General features: G+C 41.2%; 1 protein-coding gene across 2 annotated transcripts in view; it reads right to left on the reverse strand.

Annotated features, from left to right (window-relative positions):
• zap70 (zeta chain of T cell receptor associated protein kinase 70) overlaps nucleotides 1-18,516 on the reverse strand; it is a 102,626-nt gene extending 84,110 nt beyond the window's left edge. The window contains exons 1-2 of one of the 2 annotated variants that reach the window (XM_043721106.2): nucleotides 18,283-18,516; nucleotides 17,581-17,665 (exon numbers count right to left, since the gene is read on the reverse strand). The gene's annotated coding sequence lies outside the window, so the exon portion shown is untranslated. The remainder of the gene's footprint in view (nucleotides 1-17,580; nucleotides 17,666-18,282) is intronic. The other variant, XM_043721105.2, reaches the window with a different exon arrangement.
• Nucleotides 18,517-22,802: the final 4,286 nt, after the last annotated feature.

Genomic DNA, 22,802 nt, shown 5'->3' on the forward strand with positions numbered 1-22,802 from the left:
GGGTGAAATCAGAAAGAGGGTACTGAGTTAGATGATCAGCCATGGCTGAATGGCCTACTGTTGTTCCTGTTTTCTATCTTCCACCTTTTCCCTTCTCCTCCACACCTCTCCCTCCACCTCCCTAGACATCCTCCACATCAATTTATTGCTTTAACACTGACTTTTCTCTTGCTGAGCTGATTTGTTTCCCAAACACTCGCTTTTTCTGAAATTCATGTTTATTTTTGCGCCAAGCCAAATATCAGGCTGGATTTCTTGCTGAAAGTGAATGGGGGACTATAAGAAAGTCTGACTGCTTTTCGGAGGGCTGGCAAAATTGGTTATTTTTGCTCCAATAGAAACATGATGTATTGAGCCAAAGTCTTTTGGGTGTTGCTGTCCACATATTGCAAATGACCAGGTTCAAAGAAGAGGAAATGGTTGCATAATATGAACTGCCAAGTTGTTTGTAATTGTCTGACAAAGCAGTGGTTTTAATGAGTATCATAATGAAACCTGAGCTGCTTCGGACTTTACAAAGAGGCTTTGATTTCAAAAGACAAGGACTTTTACAAAATCTGTGTACAACATTTCAACGTCAATTCTGGGTGTCCAAAGGATGGGGTTGGAGGGAGAGTGTACAGGGGACTTGAGTAACAGGAAAAGCACAAGAGCTAATGATATCTCTCCCTAGCTTTGGTGTATGGCAGCATGAAAGTTGTATTTATATCAAAATATCATCAGTCATACCAAAGCTGAAAGTCAATTTTTATAGCTCAGGTGTCCACAATTACTACTTGGTATTTCAGTTGAATTTAAATTCCACCAGTACAGGGAGATTGAACCCTTACTCCTAGAGTGGTAGCTTCATTATTATTATTACAATTGAATTTACCATAACTCCACTAATCTTATCTTGGCTATTCAAACATTATTGCTGACAGACACAGCAAGTAGTGTGACAGGAAGTGTACCTTTCCTGGAAAACTTTGGTGTAACCAGGATAGGAGTTGCATTAAGTTATTTCTTCCAAGGATATTTACACATAATTAACTAACAGCCGTTTTACACAAAAAAAAATTGTTACATGCACATTTCTTCAACCGTCGCTCAACCATCAACACCACTTTTGGGATATGACTGACCTTTTAGATAAGTTTCCTGTTCAAATACATTACTCCAGCTCCATGAGAAAAGACCAGCTTAAATAGAATTTTTCACTTAATGCATGCCGTAGAGTTACACTCTAAAATGCAGTTGCATGGTGACTCCAGGTCCACCAATATCAATGTTACTTGTGATTTCCATAGCGTTTTTTTCAAATTTTTGTGCACCACTATGCTTAATCAAAGCGCTGCCTGTCTGATTGTAGATCCACATGCTGATCATTTCTATTTCTTGGGAATATTGCCTTTTATTTCTCATTCAATAAACTAAGAGGTAACCCTAATCCTAACTGTATCGCACTCTGACACACATATGCAGACACGCACGCGTGCACACACATACACAGAACACCTTCTGAGGAACGGTCATAGGGTCATATATATATACAACACAGAAACAGACCCTCTAACTCATCCATGCCGACGAGGTATCCTAACCTAACCTAGTACCACTTGACAGCACTTGGCCCATATCATTCTAAACCCTTCCTATTCATATATCCATCCAGGTGCCTTTTAACTGTTACAACTATACCAGCCTCCACCACTTCCTCTGGCAACTCATTCCATACACATACCACTCTTTGCATGCAAAAGTTTCTCCTTAGATCCCTTTTAAAATTTTCCCCCCTCACCCTAAACCTATGCCCTCTTGTCTGAACTCTCCTGTTCCAGGGAAAAGACCTTGTCTGTTTACCCTATCCATGCCCCTCATGATTTCATAAACTTCTATAAGGTCACCCCTCAGCCTCTGATGCTCCAGGGAAAACAGCCCCAGCCTATTCAGCCCCTCCTTATCGCTCAAATCTTCCAACCCTGGCAACATCCTTCTAAATATTTTCTGGACTCTTTCAAGTTTTACAACATCCTACCAATATGAAGGAGACCAGAATTGCATGCAATATTCCAAAAGTGACCTAACCAATGTCCTGTACAGCCACAACATGACCTCCCAACTCCTGTACTCTATGTTCTTACCAATAATGGAAAGCATACCAAACGCCTTTTTCACTATCCTGTCTACCTGTGACTCCACTTTCAAGGAACTATGAACTTTCATTCCAAGGTCATTTTGTTCAGCGACACTCCCCAGGACTTCACCATTAAGTGTATAAGTCCTGCTCTGAATTGTCTTTCCAAAATGCAGCAACTCGCATTTATCTAAATTAAACTCTATCTGCCACACCTCAGCCCATTGGCCCATATGATCAAGAGCCTGTTGTACTCTGTGGTAACCCTCTTCGCTGTCCACTACACCTCCAATTTTGGTGCCATCTGCAAATTTACTAAATATACCTCCTATGTTCACATCCAAATCACTTATATAAATGATGAAAAGCAGTGGACCCAGTACTGATCCTTGTGGCACTCCAATGGTCACAGGTCTCCAGACTGAAAAACAACCTTCCACCACCATCTTCAAGCTTCAAGCCAGTTCTATATCCAAATGGTTAGTTCTCCCTGTATTCCATGAGGTCTAACCTTGTTAATCGGTTTACCATGAGGAAACTTGTCAAATGCCTTACTTAAGTCCATAAAGATCACATCCACCACTCTGCCCTCATCAATCCTCTTCATTACTTCTTCAAAAAACTCAATCAAGTTCATGAGACATGATTTTCCACGCACAAAGCCCTTTTGATTATCCCTAAACAGTCCATGCCTTTCCAAATGCATGTAAATCCTGTACCTCAGGATTCCCTCCAACAACTCTGTTATAAGGTCAGAAGTGGGGACATTCACCAATAATTGCACAGTGTTCAGCACCATTCGCAACTCCTCAGATTCTGAAGTAGTCCGTGCTCAAATGAAACAAGATCTGGACAATATCCAGGCTTAGGCTGACAAGTGGCAAGTAACATTCGTGCCGTACAAATGCCAAACAATGATCATCACCAATAAGTGACACTCTAACCATCGCCCCTTGACATTCAGCAGTATTACCATCACTGAATCCCCCACTGTCAACATCCTTGAGGTTACAATTGGCCAGAAACTCACCTGGACTCTCCACATAAACACAGTGGCTACAAGAGCAGGCCAGAGACTTGGGATACTGCGATGAGTAATTCACCTCCTAACACCCCAAAGTCTATCCATCAGCTGCAAGGCACAAGTCAGGAGTGTGATGGAATACTCCGTACTTGCCTGAATGGGTACAGCTCCAACAACACTCAATAAGCTTGACACCATCCAGGACAAATCAACCCACTTGATTACACCACATCTACAAATGTATAACCCCATCAACATCGGCACTTAGTAGCAGCAGTGTGTACTATCTACAAGATGCACTGCAAAAATTCACCAAAGATAGTTGGACAGCACCTTCAAAACCCACAACCACTTCCATTTAGAAGGACAAGGGCAGCAGGTATTTGGGAATACCACCATCTGCAAGTTCCCCTCCAAGCCACTCACCACCCTGACTTGGAAATATACCGCCGTTCCTTCACAGTCATTGGGTCAAAATCCTGAAATTTCCTCCCCACCGGCATTGTAGGTCAGCCCACAGCAAGTGGACTTCATCAATTCAAGAAGGCAGCTCACCATCTCCTTCTCAGGGACAAATAGGGATAGGCTATCAATGCTGGCCAACCAGCGACGCCCAAGTCCCAAAAATGGATTAAAAATAACTTAACCACCATTAACGTCAGTCTCATCGGTCGATAGTTCCCTGGCTTTTCCTTAACAAATTTCTTAAACCGTGGCACCACGTTGGCCTACCTCCTATCTTCCGGCACCTCACCTGTGACTATCAATGATACAAATATCTCAGCAAGGGGCCCAGCAATCACTTCCCTACCTTTTCACAGAATTGTAGTGTATACCTGATCAGGTCCTGGGGATTTATCCACTTTTCGGTGTTTTACGACATCCAGCACCTCTCTGTCTGTAATATGGACATTTTTTTAAGATGTCACCATTTATTTCCCCACATTCTATATTTTCTATGTCCTTCTCCACAGCAAACACTGCTGCAAAGTACTCGTTTGGTATACCCATCCCCATCTCCTGCGGCTCCACACATAGGCTGCCTTGCTGATTTTTGAGAGGCCCTATTCTCTCCCGAGTTACCCTTTTATCCTTAATGTCTTTATAAAGTCCCTTTGGATTCTCCTTAACCTTATTTGTCAAAGCTATCTCATGTCCCGTTTTTGCCCTCCTGATTTCCCTCTTAAGTATACTCCTACTGCCTTTATATGCTTCCAAGGATTCACTCGATCCCTGCTGTCTATACCTGACATGCTTCCTTCTCTGTCTTAATCAAATCCTCAATTTCTCTAGTCATCCAACATTCACTACACCTACCAGCCTTGTCTTTCACCCTAACAGGAATAAGCTGTCGCTGGACTCTCGTTATCTAATTTTGAAGGCTTCTTATTTTCCAGCCATCCCTTTACCTGCGATCATCTGCCCCCAATCAGCTTTCGAAAGTTCTTGCCTAACACCATCAAAATTAGCCTTGCATGAATTTAGAACTTCACCTTTTAGATCAGCTCTATCCTTTTCCATCACTATTTTAAGACTAATAGATTTATGGTTGCTGGCCCCAGAATGCTCCCCCACTGGCACCTCAGTCGCTTGCCCTGCCTTATTTCCCAAGAGTAGGTCTCTAGTAGGTACATCAACATACTGAATCAGAAATTTTTCTTGTACTGACCTAACAATTTCCCTCAATCTAAACCCTTAACACTATGGCAGTCCCAGTCTATTTTTGGAAAGTGAAAATTCCCTTTCATAACCACCCTATTATTCTTACAAATAACTCAGATCTCCTTACAAATTTGTTTCTCACTTTCCTGCTGACTATTAGGGAGTCTATAATATAATCCCAATAAGTTGATCATCCCTTTCTTATTTCTCAGTTCTACCCAAATAATGTCTCTGGATGTATTCCCAGGAATATCCTCCCTCAGCACAGACATAATGCTATCCCTTATCAAAAACGCCACTCCCCCTCCACTCTTGCTCCCCTTTCTATCCTTCCCGTAGCATTTGTATCCTGCAACATTGAGCTGACAGTCCTGTCCATCCCTGAGCCACGTTTCTGTAACTGCTGTAATATCCTAGTCCTATGTTCGTAACCATGCTCTGAGTTCATCTGCCTTACCTGTTAGGCCTCTTGCATTGAAATGAATGCAGTTTAATTCATCAGTCCTACCTTGTTCTTTACTTAGTTCCTGCCAGCCCGGACTGTTTGACTTGCTCCGTTTCCCACCTGTACCAATTTCAGATTGATCTCTTTCGTCACCATTTCCCTGGGCCTCCCCACCTTATTAGTTTAAATCCTCCCAAGCAGATCCAACAAATCTCCCTGCCAATATATTAGTCCCTTGCCAATTTAGGCGCAATCTGTCCTTCTTGTACAGGTCACTTCTCCCCCAGAAGAGATTCCAGTTATCCAAAAATATGAATGTTTTCCCCTGCACCAGCTCCTCAGCTATGCTTTCATCTGCTCTGTGCTCTTATTTCTACCCTCACTAGCTCGTACTACCAGGAATAATCCAGATATTACTCCCCTTGAGGAGCTCCTTTTTAAATTCCTGCCTAACTTTCTATATTCTCCCTTCAGAGTCTCATGTTTTTTTCTTTCCTATGTCATTCATTCTAATATATACAGCAACCTACTGCTGGTCCCTCTGCTCTTTGAGAACATTCTACACCCTCTCTGATCCTGGCACCAGCGAGGCAACTTACCATTCTGATTTTCCACTGTCGGCCACAGAAATGTCTGTCTGTGCCTCTAACTAGAGAGTCACCTATCACAATTGATCGCTTGGAACCCAACGTACCCCCCCCATTACGTTAGAGCAGTTCTCGGTACCAGAAACTTGGCTGTTCGTGCTACATTCCCCTGACAATCCATCACCCCCTACATTTTCCAAAACAGCATACTTGTTTGAAATGAGGATAGCCACAGAAGACTTCTGCACTACCTGCCTACCCCTCCTACCTTTCCTGGAGTTAACCCATTTACCTGACTGTATCTACAGCTTTTCTCCCATCCTATAACTGCCATCCAATACAACACCTAGCTCCTGTAAATTCCTTAGCGCCTCTAACTGCCACTCCAACCGATCCATGCGATCTGATAGGATTCACAACCAAAGGCACTTTCTGCGGACATAATCATCAATAACATGGAAACCCTCCCGAAAGTCAAGAGTGTGCTGCTGGAAAAGCACAGCAGGTCAGGCAGCATCTGAGGAGCAGGATAATCGATTTTTCGAACATAAGCCCTTCATCAGGATTCCAGAATCTCACTCTCTTCTAACCCTCCCAAAACTCCCACATCCAACAGGAAGAACACATCACTCTGCTCAAGGCCATCTTTGCTCCTTCACAATCTACAGACCCAGAAAATTACACCAACTTATTACTCTTTAAAAAACTGCTCCAGCCTAACTTAATACTTATGGTTTATATTTTTAAAATCTAATCAAGAGACAAATCTCAATAAAACATATATTCAAGAATGAACCCATTTTGCTCACTATTGTAGACTTACAGCAAGGTTACACTTAAAAACTATGCACTTATCTGTTCCTGTGCTGTGAGCTCTCCCACACAGGTTCCTCTAAGGTCAGCTGTGAATTTCGCTGTTTGTTAATTTTTCCTTGACATGCTCTGATGTCCTGAGATACTTGGACTCAAATAGCAAAGGCAGTAACTGTGCAGATATAATGCTGTGTCAGGCAGCACAGTAGGTTTCCCACTCAACCTGAAACATTAACTCTATTTCTCTCAACAGATACTGCCAGACTTGCTGAGCTTTTCCACTAATTTCTGTTTTTGTTTCTGATTTACAGCAACCATAGTTCTTTTGGTTTGTATCACACTCCAACCATGGCAATCCTAGGGACAGCACGATGGCTCAGTGGTTAGCACTGCTGCCTCACACTGCCAAAAACCCTGACTCAATTCCCACCTCAGGTGACTGTCTGTGTGGCATTTGCACATTCTCCCCATATCTGTGTGGGTTTCCTCTGGGTGTTTGAGTTTCCTCCCACAATCCTGTTCAGGGGAATTGGCCATGCTAAATTGCCCATAGTGTTAAATGCATTTGTCAGAGGGAAATGGGTCTGGGTGGGTTACTCGTAAGAGGGTCGGTGTGGACTTATTGGGCTGAATGGCCTGTTTCCACACTGTAGATAATCTAATCACACAACTGGGTGAGTAATTTTATTGTGCAGATCCCAAATATTAAAGATATAACAACAACTTGTGTTCATGAACTTCAAAGTTAATGTGCCAGAGTAGTACATAGTAATTATAGTTCAATTTCACTAACAATATAAAAACTCTAGAATATCCTATCCAGGTATATTTATGTAGCATGAGTTATATAGTATGAGTTCTACTGGGAATACTGTGGATGCTCAGTTATTTCACTTGCATGAATAACTAAATTTAATGTGGATTGCTCTCTTTTTCTGCTTTCAAGGTAGTAAGCTGTGAGATGTATAATTATTTTGATATCATTTATTTTAAGTTTGGATTTCTGGTTTTTGAATTAATTATTAAAGTATGTTTCCTGCATGTCTGAAATTAATATTTAACTTGTTAGAATTTCTGTAAATATGGTGATTAATTTCCATATTTGAGGCATAGCTTCAGAATGAATGGGTTCTTGTGTAGATTGGTAGAGTTTTGTGCTGAACAAGACACACAAGCTCCCGTGTGGCCATAGGATGGCTGCGTAGAGGAGTGCCCCTGAGAACAAAGAACAATGAAAATTACAGCATAGGAGCAGGCCCTTCAGCCCTCCAAGCCTAGATCCTCTATTTAAATCTGTGGCCTATTTTCTAAGGATCTGTGTCCTCTGCACCCTGCCCATTCATGTATCTGTCTAGATACATCTTAAATGATGCAATTATGCCCTCCTCTACCACCTCCACTAGCAACATGTTCTTGGCACCCACCACCCTCTGTGGAAAGAACTTTCCATGCATATCTCCCCTAAACATTTCCCCTCTCACTTTGAACTCGTGACCCCTAGTAATTGAAGGGAAGGAAATATAGTGAACTAAGTTACCTTCAAGTTAGGAGTTAGTGTTAGTCCCATACTAGAAATATTAGGATAAAACCTGAAAAGGCTACTTAAAGCTGAGTACATTGAAGCTCAGTTGTATGATGGCTCCAGGGAGGAGCTGTCTACTATTCAAATCTATAAGTTGAAGTCACAAGGAACTTAAACCTACTGAGGTGCTACAATCAGGAAGTCTAGTATGAACATTAGAGTGATGTTTCGGGTACTATATCAGAATTATGTTTTGGGTGCTATACAAACCTGTTTTGTTTCCTTTCAATTTATAAAGGAGTTTTTTCGGCTGAATGAGATTATATTTCTACTATGTGTTTAACAACCTTTAAATTCATATTAAAGGTATGTAGTTTGCATTATTCTATTTTATCTTTATTTCATTTGTAATAAAGTTTGTGTAGTGATTGTAGTGAGATAAGCCAGGTGGACCTCATAGAATATGAGTTCCCTGATTGGGACTGTTAATCTGGCTCAATCAGGGAGCCCTGGCTGACAGATATAAACAGGACGGTCAGGCATTCTGTTCACTCTGAGAGCTAGCTCTGAGGGAGCTGGATCAGTGTAAACGACTGTAAATAAAGGGTGAGTTGGTGACGGGATACCCACTGCTGCAGGGTTATTTCACTTCTGTCTTGTAGTTGAAGCAAAATCTGCAGCAACAAAGCATAATATAATCTGTCAAGCTATGTTCCAGTGTAGGATCTGACTTGTCTGGGAATTAAACCAACTGTGATCATAATATCTTACAATTAGAGAAATCAGGGCTGGATTTTCTCATTTAGGATAGGAAGTGGAATTGAGACTACCAATTTTTGGGGGGAGACTTACTCATTGGAAGTTTCACCAAGGCATTCCCATCACTTTGCATCACAATAGGCTCCCTGTCAAAATGGTAGTATCAGGTGCATTCTTGTAGTTGCAAAACCAACCAGAGACGCCTCCATTACAGGAGTAGCAGGCTGCAGTAGAGGATAAGTCATAAAAACAATGCTTCAACAAGACAGCACCCTCTCAACAACCTTTTAGAAAGTTGAAGTTGAAAACAGAAACACTACAATGGGTAGAAGTGGAGGGTGGGGATAATGCAGCCACTCCCAGAAAAGGACTACGAAATATATGAAAACAAAACATGCTGGAAAAACTCAACAGGATTGTGGCAGCATCTGTCAGGGGAGGAACAGAGTTAGCATTTCTTGGTAAATAAATTCTGAAAGAGAGTCATATCAGACTTGAAATGTTAACTTGGTTTCTGTCTCCACTAACCCTGCCAGACCTGCCGAGTCTCTCCAGCATTTTCTGTTTTTATTTCAGATTTCCACTATATTTTGCCTCTAATAGAGAGGATTGCTAAGCCTCATGATTTTCTGCATGTCTTCACTGCGCACCTAGCTCCTAGTGCATTGAGAAACTGGATGTTGAATAAGATTTTGCAGCCTGCTTAGCAAGGCTTTTTGCAAAGCTAATTAGCACCATCCTTGTGGGTTTGGGTGGACCTGCTGGACATAAACTTGCTCCGCAAAAAATGACTGCAGTTGAGTGGGAAATCTGCTAGTGGGTTGCCACACGAATTTTCAGCCTCTGCCCATCTCTGTTCCACATGTCAATATGGTTCACTGTATCAGCAAGACATTGCACAGCATTACGAGTGGAATTATGTAAATGAATTGCAATTGTGTTTTCTTTAAGGACATCTTAAGTGACATTTAATTTTACTGAGATCAGCTTTCAGCCACATGTTGGAAAGCTGAGATTATCTCAATTACATCACACCAGCTTCATATCTTCTGCACCCACACAATAATATTTTTCCCCACATGACATTAAGTGGAAGCTTCCAATTAAAAATTCAGTTCTTTCACAAAAGAAGGGCACTGGAATGTACCATTATCCAGAGAGAGACAAAAACAAGTTAAAATCACCATCAGGCTAGCTTTATAAAGGCCCATGTGCCGACCTTCAGAGAAACACTGGGTGATGAAAAAGAGAAGGGGGGAAATTTGTCCTTAATTTTTAATCTGGTTTCTTAAAACCAATTATCCTTCAATGATATTAGATTTGAATGGTTTTAGAGATGCAGTGACATGCGAAATATAAGTAAGACGTGGAGCTCTAAGGAATATATTTTCATGCAATAATGAGCCATAAAGAAATGTGCAATTTAGTGGGTTAAACTGGCAACCTAAATACCAGGAAATGCTGAATAAATAACATAAAATTGCATAATCTAAGGGAAATGTCACAAAATGTGTGCCAATGGTTTACAGATATCTACTTTTGAAATGTTGTGGTCACAAGGAGGATGTTGCTGAATGGAAAATATATTTTCCCCAACTGAAATAGTTCAAGGGCATAGCACCTGTTTAAAGTTAAAACTATGTAAAGCATGGCAAGAAATATAATTTGTCCTGTAAAACTAGAAAACACAACAATATTAATTAAAATGTATTACCTTTCAGGGATTCTATGACTCTATGATTAGTAAAAGTAAGAACACAGTTCCATATATCAATAGAAATGAAAGCTGTTAAGTTTTGTTTAAGAATTTGAACATATTGGAATAATACAGTTCTGAGGAGGTAAAGTACAGGCACTTCATCAGTAAGCTTTGTCACGCTACCTTCCTAAACCTGCCTCATTACCTTGCACCCAGTCAAGTGATGGCAGTCTGCAGCTATCCTGAACAATTTGCTTTATTTGCCCAGGATAGGTCAAACAGAAGGTAATTTTCACTCCACTTTGCCAGTGGGGATCTGCAGGATGGTGGGGGTGCAGTGTTGGCATGCAGTTGTTACCCATGGAGTATATCCTGAGATATTGCTGACTGAAGAAGTTCCCGAGGAACTTGCAGTGAGCTGGAGTCAGCAGGTTACTGCCTCAACTCTCGGGAATAGTTGCTGCCAAGTTTCTTGCATGGGAAAATGGGAAACTGCATATCAATGATATAATAACATACATACTCATACATGAAAACAGTCTTTTGCCACTCTTCAATGAGGATCTTGTCTTACCATTCAACACTTGGTTGCAGAATGGCGCTACTTGCTCGTGATAGTGGGAAACTTCTCACAGCCAATCTCGTGTGACTGTCCCATCAAAGTACACACCATTACGGAGCTGGGAAGGTTCTGTCTGAAGTCTCAAGCTGCAGTGTATGCAATATTCAGTGCTTTGATCCTACATTTTGATTTCACTTTTGAACTGAGAATAACCCAAATTGAAGCGTTTCACTTAAATGTTCAAATTAAATTATGGGTTGTGCTGAGGGCTGACAGAAAAGTTGTTTTATGTAATTTCATACTTACTTGAGCACACTATAAGCTACCATATGAAGCATACTTCACAGAATCCCTCCAATGTGGAAACAGGCCATTCAGCCCATCAAGTTCACACTCACACTCCAAAGAGAACCCCACACCCCTGCCCTGTAACCTTGTATTCCCCATGGACAGTCCACTTAACCTGGACATCTTTGGACAGTGGAGAAAGCCAGAGCACTCGGAGGAAACCCATGCAGACACAGGGAGAATGTGCAAACTCCACACTGACAGTTGCCCGAAGCTAGAATCGAACCCGAATCCCTGGAGCTATAAGACAGCAGTGCTAACCACAGATCCACTGCACCACACATGATTCTTAGGTATTGTCCAAAAAGCCATTACACCATACTTAGGACAATTGAGCAGTGCTCCCCATTGTGAAATCAAATAAATGTTGATATAGTGACAGGAAAAGGACAGCAATATAGTTCCAAATTAGGATGCAGTGTGCCCTGGAAGGGAACTTGCAGTTTCTCAAGTATCTACTGCTCTTATGTAGAGCTCATAGGTGTGGAATGTGCTGTCAAAGGGGCATTGCAAAGCGGCTACAGTATATCTTGTAGATTCCACTATGTGTTCAGTAATGGAGGAAGTGAATGTTTAAGGGTGGGGTGCCAGTCAAGTGGGCTGCTTTGTCCTAAGTGGTGTTGGGCTCCTTGAATGTTATTGGAGATGTATGCATCAGGCAACAGCAACATAGTCCATCACATTCCAGGCTTGTGCCTTGTAGATGGTGGACAGGCTTTGAGGAATCAGGAGATGAGTTTGTCACTAGAGAGTTCCAGCCTCTGACCTGCTGTTGTAGTTACAGCATTGATACGGATCAATGATACTGCCCCAAAATTGGTGCTAGGAGGAGTGGTGTAGATTCAACAATGTTAGTACTATTAGATATCAAGGGGTAATGGTTAGATTCTCTCTTGTTGGAGATGTTATTTGCCACTGAGTAGTCCAAGCTTAACTATTGTCCTGGTCATGCTGCAAGCAGGTACAAACTCCTTCAGTAGTTGATGCATTGTGAATGGTACTGAACACAACAGAATCGTCAGTGACCATCCCAGCTTCTCATCTAATGATTAGAGGGCTGGTCATTGAGGATATAACTGCAGATAGTTGGGCTGAGAATGCTCCCTGCAAGACCTCTTGCAACAATATCCTAGACTCCAATAGTCAGAGTCATCTTCCGTTATACCTGATATGGAGTCACACAGAGTTTTACTCATCCCTACTGACATCAATTTTGCTACACCTCCTTGATGTCACACATGGTCAAATGCTGCCATGATATCAAGATCAGTCACTTATCTCCCCTTTAGAATTCAATTGTCTTGTCAATGTTTGGATAAAGGTTGTAATGAGAATCAGACTGAATGACTCTTGCAAAATAAATTGAACATTGGTGAACACTTAATGGTGGGTAAGTGCTACTTGATAGCATTAGCAATGGCACCTGCTATGAATTTGCTGATATTTGAGAGTAGTCTGATTGAGCAGATTCAACATCTTCTGGATTTACTCTGAGGGGGTATGCCATGAAGATACAACAATAATGTCCAAATCAAACGTTGTAGCATATTCACGAATCAGACATTACAGAAAGGGTTGAAAATACTCATTAGGTTTAGAACATCTTCAGAGAGAGAAACAGAGTTAACTGTTTGAGTCAAATGTGAACCTTCAACTGAAGAACTCTCTCTCTCTCTCGCTCTATCTCTCTATCCAGATGCAGTTAGACTAAGTAACTGAGTCCCTCCTATTTCTAATTCTGGCATTCACAATGTTATGCTTTTACACTACATAATAATATGTAACATGACTCCCACCTGCAAGGATAGGCAATGCTCCAATCTCTTTTTTAGAAGCAAACAGAAATTAGAAATACAAGCTCTTGTTATTTATGTTGCCTTTCCTTCATCCAGAAAATTCACACTCTTATCCTTAGTGGAGTAATAGTAGTTCAGCAACTGTAGCATAATTCGATCGATTTCTCCCCTGCTGTCTAATATTCATTTGATTTTAAAATTATTCTGTTATTTATCTTGGTTAATGCTGATCTCTAAATGGTGACTTGCATCACATTTTTATCAAATCCCTCCTGGTCATCCTCTTGCCCTTCTGTTTCCTAGATGTTTGTGGCCTCCTCATGCTATTTCTTCTGGGCGTTTGTTTGTTTTTACTTTTTTGTCTTCCCCCATCTCCCCTTTCTATTCTCATAATATCCCTGATACATTTATTATTGAACCCAGATACTGTATGTATAGTGGTTCTGAGGCAATTGCAATTTAACCTGTGAAACTTTCTATTTCTAGGGGGAAAACAGATATACTTGAATGTGAACAAATTGGGTGCACTGGAGCTGCATTTTAAAGCAGAAAGACCTGCCAGAACAGAATCTGACATTTGCAAATAACTGATTTTACTTTCTGGGCAATGATGTCATTGAAAGTCAACACTTGTTTTTCACTGAATTATAGTTTTTGCATTCTGTCTAGCTCTTTATAGTGCCTGGTAAGGTGACAATGGTGGGAGTGCAGAGTATTGATGGACAGGCTTTTAGCCCTCAGAAATTCACAGCAAAAAATTAAACATATTTTATCCACTTTTAACTATTAAAGAGTTGCAAAAGAGATAAAGGATGCCTGTGTAACATTTGTTCCTGGAGCAATCATCTTCTGGCCTACTTCATTCACAGTTCTGCGGCTGGGTCTGCGCTAACTAGAGCAAAGAAATATTTGCTTTTTACACAATAACCTCAATGAGAAACTATAAGGAACACAAGTGCTCCCCTGGGTCAACAGTTTCTCTAAACAAAAACAGAAATTGCTGGAAAAGTTCAGCAGGTTAGGCCGCATCTTTGGAAAGAAATCAGAATTAATGTTTGGGTCCGGTGACCCTCAAAACTGATGGCAGCAAGGAAAAAGTTGCTTTTTATGCAGAAGATAGGATAAGATAGGTGTGAGGAGATAAGGAGTAAATGATAGGTCGGGATACAAGCCAAATAGAGAGAAGACAATTCAAAAGACAAAGGAATGGATAACTATCTGGCTGAGGCTGGGGGGGTGGGAAGGTGGGGAATAGCTGTTAATAGGGACTGTTAGGGGCTAACAATGGGTGGTGTGTAATAGCAGACCATGTGATAACAAGTCTAGATTAGAGTGGTGCTGGAAAAGCACAGCAGTTCAGGCAGCATCCGAGGAACAGGAAACTCGACGTTTCGGGCAACAGCCCTTCAACAGGAATGATAACAAGGCCTGGTGTGTGGGAGTTGGAGCAAGGACATGAGAGAAACTGTGTCAAGTTCCTTCTAAACATGTACTCTTGTGATTTGCTTCAACCATTAATTTTAGAAGTCTGGTTAGGATAAATTACCTGAAGGCAATTGCCTGCCCAATTTATTGTGGTGAAAGTGAAGACTGCAGACGCTTGAAGGCTTTATGCCCAAAACGTTGACTCTTCTGCTCCTCAGATGCTGCCTGACCCCTTGCGCTTTTCCAACATCACACTTCTTGACTCTGCCCAATTCATTGTGCCAGGTTGATTTTTATCATGAAGCAATCCCCCTCTGGAAGTGAATTACCGACCAGCAGCTCAGGTAAATGTCAGGACCAAGACTGTGCACTCCTCGAGTCCTTGACCTGGGCATGTGCTGCACAATATTCTCGCACTAAACATTTGCCCATTTCAAAATCTACCCCATCAAGTGTGTAAAGCGAGCAGATTAGTGACTTTTTTTCCTTCCTAGCACTCATATCAACATAAACTAAAATATATTGACCCTGTGATTTTGCATGGAGCTCCACTGGATTTGTAAGGCTTTCTGGAAGATGTAAAATTTAATAATAGAAATTGATTACTGCACAAGATGCAATAAGCAGAATACAGGAGAGCGATTGAAATTCTGTACGAAATTAAATCTAGTTTAATTTATTTAAAAAAGTCCTATCATGACAGAACTTAAACGCATGAAGTGAAATTTTTAACTCATGCAAATCTACTCACTTCCAGAACTAAAAATTGAATCCATAATCTAAGCTAACGCTTCAATGCATGACGGAGGAAGACTTAGCTTCCTGAAAATGTTACCTTTTGGATGAGGCATTAGGCCAAGCCAGTCCACTGTTCGAGGTGAGGTAAAGAAAAATGCATGACACTGTTCAATTAACATCTCAGCTAGAGTCCTAAGCAACATTTATACCTCCATTAATGCCTAGAAAATAACTAAATGGCTATTTACTTCATTTGCTATAAATACAACTTGAAGTATATGTAGTGGCTACCAAGCTTACCCACAAATACAAAGCAATTGTATTTCGACATAGATGATTGATTATGAATGACTTTGAGTTATCCTTAAGGAATAAAAGATGATATATCTTGCAAATTAATTATTTCTGTAACAAAAACTGAAATTGCTAGCGAAACTCTGTAGGTCTGGCAGCATTTGTGGTGAGAAAGCAGTTAACATTTGAATCTGGTAACCCTTCTTCACAACCATAGCAGCCAGGAAAAGGCATTTTTTATGCTGAAGACAGGGAGGGATTGTAGGCCATGGAATGGGGGAGGATTGCAAGATAGCAAAGATGGAGCCCAGAGAGAGAAAGAGAGAGAGAGAGGACAACAATTAGAGAGACAAAGGGATGGACAATAATATGCTCAGGAGTAAGAAACGTTAATTTTGGGAACCATTCTAAGTTGGAAATGGGTTGACTGTGCTAAAAGTAGCCCATGTCATGGCAAGACCTGGAGTGTGGGGTGGATAAAGGTCATGGAAGAAAGCGCTTGGTTATAGAACTATTTAACTTGAATTTAAAGGAGAAACTCCACAGATCTGGCAGTAATTTCTGTTTTGGTTTCAGATTTCTAGCCTCATCAGTTCTTTGCTTTAAATTAATTATTTCTGACTTGTTTTCTTCCTATTTATAAAATAGATTTCTGCCTTCTGGTTTCTGAAGGTGGCTTCCAAAGATTATATTCAATTAGTACATATTTAAACACCGAGAGATAAAAATTATGTTTATTTCATTCAAATTTGGTAACTGCTTTCAAATTGTTGATACTAATCAGTACCAAATTGTGTGATATTTGGACTGAATGCTCCTAGTGAGGTGTGGACTTTTACACGACATTAAAAATTTAGGTTTAAGACCTAACAGTCAACTATGGTAACTCACCACTGAAATCTAATTTCAAACAGTTACTGCACGGGATTTCACAGTTTTTTCACGGTAACCTTGGCACAAGATCAAGAAAAAAATATGCCTACAGTTGAAACAGCCATTTCTTCAGGCCCTCAGCTTATCTCCCTCTGAAGTTACATGAGGAATTTGAGACAATCTGCATCAAATTTCAGGACCGATAGTTTTAATATATTGCTTTGTTATAAACCTTGGACTTTGATAGTATGAGGTGGAGCCAGAAGCCTAAATTTTACTGTCAATTATAATGATGTGCATGAAATACTTTGCACAACCAATCCTGGGTGAAACATTATTAATAATTTGAGAGAGCAAGCAGCAAGATTGAACTTGCTACTAACTATTAAAAAGGAGAGCGTATCCAATTCACACAAATTCTTAAGACTGAAAGGTTGGCTTTAAATTAGACTGCTGTTTTACATATATTCGCATCAATTCCAAACGGTGTCACACTAATTATTTTTTGTCATCATTATGTTCAAGAATAAGTAAATTAATATCCAGTAACTTTATTTATTTTGTTCCTATATTACATGCTGGTTATATATTAATATGACATTTCTTACAAGTGCCGAACAACACATCATAAGTACAACCTCTGAGTGTGAGAGTGTAGAACATGGCAGCTGCACTGACTGTTGCTGTTTGTAAAGCCATTTAAGCCTTTGTTTCAGATCAAAGATTCCAAGAAAAGGATACTTGTACTTACATATATGTATTCAAAAAAATATATTGTTGTGTGCTAAATGTTGTTATAATTCATCTTCAATTTATTACATGTATTCATGTGTTATATTACAGTATTGTTAATGTGACTAGCCTATTCTCCGGAGAAAGAAAATGATGTTTCATACTTATTTGAATGTTCATCTTACCAACTTAACTGATACAGTTCTGCAATATTACTTTTGAAATCTCGTAAAAATACTTCAAAAATGATGATCTCCAATTTTAGAATTTCTGTGCAATAAAACAAAGCAAACAAAAATAACTCTGATGATTGGTGAAAGGCAGACAGACATGTTATACAATGTTCAAATGGATCTGAGACACAACTTTCTTAAAACATCATGAATGATATGATCATCCCTTATGAAAAGCATTATTTTTTATTGAACAAAATGTCAAAATCAACCATTCCAAAAATTGTTGTCAGGTCTTCTTGTATATTTGGTTTTCATGAAAATAATTTTATGATTTAATCATGGAATTTTACTATACTCAGAAATTTAAAGTTAAGCTCGTTTCAAATTATAGGTTACATTTTTGCCTACCATTGAATAATTTTAAAGGGATTACATTTTATGTTAAGGATTTTTCTAGCTGTGTACTATTGCTGTTTTAATACATTGCAAATATCAAATGATTCAACTTTGCAATAATAACATTGTAATCTGAAAATAATATTAGCTAAGTAGCAATAGTTGCTGCTTTGGAAATAATTGAAAATCATAATTTCAAAACAGGCATACAATATATTTCTGGCATTAAAAACACATAAAAAGATAAATTTTTAAATCATCAGAAGTACTGGACATATAAATACACAATGTATCTGAATATACAATAAAGCTTACCTCCTGAATCGGTTAGATCCTACGTCATTTATAACTTTGAAGTATTTTCTCTGTACATCACTCACTTTGTCTCTTAATCAAAGGAATGATAATCTTTCCAAAACCTGTAAGTATTGTGAAAAGTATTCCTTCAACTGTGACAAATAAAAGCATTTGTCAACTAAAGCAGCTTTATTCAGACATAATCAGCAAGATCAAACTTTTAATATGCAAGTACAGAGGTTACGTGACGGAACTTGTAGGCAGATTCAAGGAGTATCTATTTCTCGGAACTGTGACCTACTTCCTTGCTGCAGTACTATCAAAAGTACTAAACATGATGTTTATTATTTAATGTGTCCAAAAGGTTATAATTTTCTTTGCACGTTTATTGATGGTATTGATTTTTCTCAGGATGGACTGTATTTCTGCTCAAAATTTAGCACCTGTGCAGTGGTTTCAACTTGCACCATTTCTGTAAAACAGATGTAAACCAAACTCCTGAAGCAAAATAGAGTGAGAGTCCCTCCTATTGAGAGGAGAAAGTGAGGACTGCAGATGCTGGAGATCAGAGCTGAAAATGTGTTGCTGGAAAAGTGCAGCAGGTCAGGCAGTATCCAAGGAGCAGGAGAATCGATATTTCGGGCATGAGCCCTTCTTCAGGTTCCTGAAGAAGGGCTCATGCCTGAAACGTCGATTCTCCTGCTCCTTGGATGCTGCCTGACCTGCTGCGCTTTTCCAGCAACACATTTTCAGCTCCCTCCTATTGAGATCCATTGCTTTTCTCCAATGCTAGTCTGAGATTTGAGTGGGAATTCAGGATGCAATTACATTTTAACCATATCTAAGACAATACAGGTGGACAGCAAGCATACCATAAATGTCCCACGTTAATCTTCTCACAATGGATCTGTGTAATCTGCATTACTGATATGTATTTTGCATAGCATTGAATAATCTATTACTGTATATTTTATTACTGTAAACTCAGCTTTTGTACATTCTGTGCCAGAATACACTAAATTTTGTGGGTATAAAATTGGGATCAGTCGTACTCACTTCCTTGGCATTACACGTTACAGTTTGTTTCCAAAATTGCATTTTCAGTTCATCTGCATGCTTTTGGTGTCAGTTGTGCCAATTATAATGCCTGTGAGAGTGTCAGCATTGGTGCAGGGTCTGAGAGCCATATGTAAAGGAGGCAGATTGTGATGTCAACCAATACTGCCATTTTGAAGCTCTGTTCTCAAGTTCATACTCTAGACACCCCACCTATTGCTATTTGAAGGGATCATCAGTTGCCTTCAAGTTAATGGGTTTTTGTTTTCTTACTGTGATTGCAATATATTAAGCGTAACACATTACCAGAAGCAGGCAAAGAAATAGAAGAATTCTAGTACAGAAATCCAAACCTGTATAGGGTTTTTTGGGAACAGATCCATCGAAGAACAGATTTCTGTTGTTCTGTGATGGTCTGGAGGTTGCTTACGACACTGGTGCCTTCCACTGCTTTAAGAAGAATATTATTACATTGGAGAGGGTTCAGAAAAGATTCACAAAGATATTACTGAGACTGGAGGGGTTACATTACAAGGAGAGGCTGGATAAGCTGAGACTTTTCTCACTGGAGTGTAGGAGCTAGTGAGGTGACCTTATAGAGATTTATAAAATTAGGAGGAGCCTCGATAAGGTGAACAGTAAAGGTGTATTCCCCAGGGTTGGAGAATTCAAAACTCGAGGGCATAATTTCAAGGTGAGAGGGAAAAGATTTAACAGGGACCTGAGGGGCAACTTTGTCACACAGGGTGGTTCGTATGTGGAATGAACTGTCAGTGGGATGTGGTAGAGGCAGGTGCAATTGCAACATTTAAAAGATATTTGGGCAGGTACATGAATAGGAAAGGTTGAGAAGGATGGTAGAAACAGACTGTGCAGGTTTGGGGAACAATAAGGTGGATGGGAAATCTCCCAAAGTGATGAGGATGTCAATGGTCTTGGAGATGGCAAGTGGGGTCGTGATCGAGGGGGCAGTAGGAGGAGGTGTCAGCAAATTGGTCTCTGGCCTCAGAAAGGTCAGAGTGCACCAAGGACTGTAATTTCCCCTCCCAAGTGATCAACAATGCCCTCAATCACATCTCCGTCTCCCACACCTCTGCCCTCAAACCCTTCCCACCAACCATCTCAAGGACAGACTTCCCCTGATCCTCACGTTCCACCGCACTAATCTCCAAATCCAACTCATCATCCGCCACCATTTTCGCCACCTGCAGGCTGACCCCACCACCAAAAACACACTTCCTTCCCCACCCCTATCTGCTTTCCATAGAGATCATTCCCTCCACAACTCCCTCGTTAAGTCCACACTCCCCACTAACCCCTCCTCCACACCTGGCACCTTTCCCTGCAGCAGCAGAAGGTGCAACACCTGCCCCATCACCTCCCCCTTCACTTCCATCCAATTGCCCCAAAGAATCATTTCACGTCCAGCAGAGATTCATCTGCATTTCCTCCAAACTGATTTATTGCATCTGTTGCTCCCAAAGTAATCTCCTTTATATTGGAGAGACTGAGTGCAAACTCAGGAACTGGTTCAGGGAACATCTGTGGTCTGCATGCTCCAATCAACCCCATCTCCCCACCTCCAGCCACTTCAACTTCCCCTCACATTCCCACTCCCCCAATGATGTGTCCTTCCTGGGCCTCCTCCACCATCAAAATAAGGCTACACGCAAACTGGGGGAAGGACACCTCGTCTTCGACCTTGGGAGCTTAAAACGTTATGGCTTCCACATAGAATACACCAGCTTCCAAATCTCCCAATCCCCCACCTCATCCCAGTCCCAGTCTTCCCTCTCCACCCTGCTCCCTTGACCTGACCTTACCTGTCCATCTTCCTTCCCACCTATTCACTCTACCCTTCCCATTGGTCAGTCTCAATCACCTCCTACTTGAATCCACCTATCATCATCGCACCACGCTCCCCCACAAGCCCCCCATTCCTCCTTCTATTTATTTCTCAGCCTCCTTCCCCCTCCCCTGGGTCCTGCCTGAAATGTCAACTCTCCTGCTCCTCTGATGCTGTTTGATCTGCTGTGCTTTTTCCAGCTCCACATTTTATCGACATGGACAATGGCAAAACATGTGGTAGAATCGAGGGAGAAGCCCAGTGAGGCCTATCTCATGCCAGGGACAACTTACCGCACCATTCCAGACCTTGAGGTAGGATTCGGGCTAGACTGTGGTAAATTGCCTATTAAGGGGCTTACTGCTTGTTAACCACCTCATTAACTGCAAATCTCACCTCATCAGTATGAAGCTGTCGATTGCATTATCTGCTATGAGCAACTAAGATGCTAAGAATTCTCGACTTGGATGTCAGAGCAGGTATGTGGCAACTACAGCTGGGCACTACTGCGGAGGTTCCAGAAAAACTGAAAGAACTGTGGATATTGTAAATCATAAACAAAAGTAGAAATTGCTGGAGAAGATCAGCAGGTCTGGCAGCATCTATGAAGACAAATCAGAGTTGACATTTCAGGTCCAGTAGGCAAAAGTGAGGACTGCAGATGCTGGAAACCAGAGTTTAGATTAGAGTGGTGCTGGAAAAGCACAGCAGGTCAGGCAGCATCCGAGGAGCAGGAAAATCAACGTTTCGGGCAAAAGCACTTCATCAGGAATGGAGGCAGGGAGCCTCCAGGGTGAAGAGATAAATGGAGGGGGGAGGGGGTGGGACTGGGGAGAAGGTAGCAAAGAGTACCATAGGTGAATGGAGGTGGGGATGGAGGTGATAGGTCAGACAGGAGGGTGGGGGAAGGTAGCATAGAGTTTGCTACCTTCCCCCACCCTCCTCTCTGGCCTATCACCTCCATCCCCACGCCCATTTACCTATTGTACACTTTGCTACCCCCCCCCAAGCTCCCCGCCCCCATTTATCTCTTCACTCTGGAGGCTCCCTGACTCCATTCCTGATGAAGGGCTTTTGTCCGAAATGTTGATTTTCCTGCTCCTCGGATGCTGCCTGACCTGCTGTGCTTTTCCAATACTACTCTAATCTATTTCAAGTCCAGTGACCAATTCTTAGAACTGCAGATGTTCCATGTTCATCACCATGCAGCATAGTTTCAGAGCATGACCTGTCAGCACAAAGCACATGTATCCCTTATTCAACGACATTGGCACTTAATAATTGCCAATCCCTCAGGAGCCGAAGGTAACTCGTTGATCTATTCGCGGGATGCTGAGGAAGTTGAGAGCCCCACACTGCTCCATGCTCTGGCAATTGCCTTTGAAAGCCTGCTGCACACTCACCTCATTTGCTGGGATTATCATGGAATCCCTACTGTGTGAAACCAGCCCATTTGGCCCATCAATTCCACATCAACCTTCTGAAGAGCAGCCAACCCACCCACCTACCATATCCCTCTCGCCCTCCATTTCCCAGGGCTAATTCACTTAGCCTGCACATCCCTGGACACTAGAGCCAATTTAGCATGGCCACTCCACCCAACCTGCATATCTTTGGACAGTGGGAGGAAACCGGA

This window comes from Chiloscyllium plagiosum, unplaced genomic scaffold, assembly GCF_037043375.1.
Source record: "Chiloscyllium plagiosum isolate Xiang-an unplaced genomic scaffold, Cpla_swu_hap1 HiC_scaffold_28, whole genome shotgun sequence".
In the NCBI taxonomy this organism is placed as follows: domain Eukaryota; kingdom Metazoa; phylum Chordata; class Chondrichthyes; order Orectolobiformes; family Hemiscylliidae; genus Chiloscyllium; species Chiloscyllium plagiosum.